The 2,196-nt window shown below is 50.5% G+C and overlaps 1 pseudogene; it reads left to right on the top strand.

The window, feature by feature from the left end:
• Nucleotides 1-315: 315 nt before the first annotated feature.
• On the top strand, nt 316-1,483 carry LOC138378238 (Y-box-binding protein 1 pseudogene; annotated as a pseudogene).
• Nucleotides 1,484-2,196: the final 713 nt, after the last annotated feature.

Raw genomic sequence — 2,196 nt, 5'->3', positions numbered from 1 at the left:
CTCCATAGGCACGTAGTTTTTGGTGCTTGCATTCCCCTGACAATGCCTGGTTCCCAAATAAACGTTATTTTCTTTTAGAGCCTCTCGGTATCTGTTATTTAGATTGACAATATAATTGCATTGCATGTTAAGTTTCAATATGAATTTTGCAGGGGACAAATATTCAACCAGTATTGCCAATGCGCTGGGGGCTGGGTTTTGTCCTATCAAGTGAATGTAGTGGGCTTTATTTTTTTCAGGTACATGAGCTTGGTGGTAAAAAATTGTTAAAGACAATCTGGAGTTCGATCGGTAGCGGGAGCGGAGAGCGGACCCCAGAGAGCCCTGCGCAGCCCCACCGCCGCCGCCGGCCTAGTTACCATCACATATCGGGAGGAGCCGCAGCTGCCGCAGCCGGCCCCAGTCACCACCACCGCAACCATGAGCAGCGAGGCCGAAACCCAGCAGCCGCCCGCCGCCCCCTCCACCCCCCCCCCGCCCCCGCCCTCGCCCTCGCCCTCAGCGCTGCCGACACCAAGCCCGGCACCACGGGCAGCGGCGCAGCGAGCGGCGGCCCGGGCGGCCTCACATCGGCGGCCCCTGCCGGCGGGGACAAGAAGGTCATCGCAAGGAAGGTTTTGGGGACGGTAAAATGGTTCAATGTAAGAAACGGATATGGTTTCATCAACAGGAATGACACCAAAGAAGATGTATTTGTACACCAGACTGCCATAAAGAAGAACAACCCCAGGAAGTGCCTTCGCAGTGTAGGAGATGGAGAAACTGTGGAGTTTGATGTTGTTGAAGGAGAAAAGGGTGCGGAGGCAGCAAATATTGCAGGCCCTGGTGGAATTCCAGTTCAAGGCAGTAAATACGCAGCAGACCCTAACCATTATAGATGCTCTCCACGTCGCAGGGGTCCTCCACGCAATTCCCAGCAGAGTTACCAGAATACTGAGAGTGGGGAAAAGAATGAGGGATCGGAGAGCGCTCCTGAAGGCCAGGCCCAGCCACGCCCGCCCTACCGCAGGCGAAGGTTCCCACCTTACTACATGCGGAGACCCTATGGGCGGCGACCGCCGTGTCCCAACCCTCCTGTACAGGGAGAAGTGATGGAGGGTGCTGACAACCAGGGTGCAGGAGAACAAGGTAGACCACCAGTAAGACAGAATATGTATCAGGGTTATAGACCACGATTCCGCAGGGGCCCTCCTCGCCAAAGACAGCCCAGAGAGGACGGCAATGAAGAGGATAAAGAGAATCAAGGAGATGAGACCCAAGGTCAGCAGCCGCCTCAACGTCGGTACCGCCGCAACTTCAATTACCGACGCAGACGCCCAGAAAACCCTAAACCACAAGACGGCAAAGACACAAAAGCAGCCGATCCACCAGCTGAGAATTCGTCCGCTCCCGAGGCTGAGCAGGGCGGGGCTGAGTAAATGCCGGCTTACCATCTCCACCATCGTCCGGTTTAGTCATCCAACAAGAAGAAATGAATATGAAATTCCAGCAATAAGAAATGAACAAGATTGGAGCTGAAGACCTTAAGTGCTTGCTTTTTGCCCGTTGACCAGATAACTAGAACTATCTGCATTATCTATGCAGCATGGGGTTTTTATTATTTTTACCTAAAGATGTCTTTTTTGGTAATGACAAACATGTTTTCTAAAAAAAGCCTGGTTTTTCTCAATGCGCCTTTAAAGGTTTTTAAATTGTTTCATATCTGGTCAAGTTGAGATTTTTAAGAACTTCATTTTTATTATTTTTTATTATTATTATTATTTTCATCTTATTGTTATGGGGGATACAGAATTGTAGGTTACATACGTTGCCCATGTACCACCTTTCCCCCCAAGTCAGAGCTCCAGGCGTGTCTGTTCCCCAGGTAGTGCGCATTGCACCCATCATGTAGGTATATATCCCTCCCTTCCGCACCCCCCCCTTGCCGAGTCAGCACCTTCAAGCGTTACCATTCCCCAAACAGTGCGCGATGCACTCATTGTGTAGGCATACCCCCATCCCCTCCCACACCCCCACCTCAGTCTGATATCCGATTGGTGTCATTCCCAGATGTGTATTTAGGTGATGTTCAGGGAAACCAATTTTCTGGTGAATACATGTGATGCTTGTTTTTCCATTCTTGGGATACTTCACTTAATATAATGGGTTCCAACTCTCTCCAGGAGAACCATAGAGATGTCGTATCTTCATTATTCC

Source organism: Eulemur rufifrons, chromosome 30 (genome assembly GCF_041146395.1).
Source record: "Eulemur rufifrons isolate Redbay chromosome 30, OSU_ERuf_1, whole genome shotgun sequence".
Lineage (NCBI taxonomy): Eukaryota > Metazoa > Chordata > Mammalia > Primates > Lemuridae > Eulemur > Eulemur rufifrons.
This window is presented reverse-complemented; position numbering and strand designations above follow the sequence as displayed.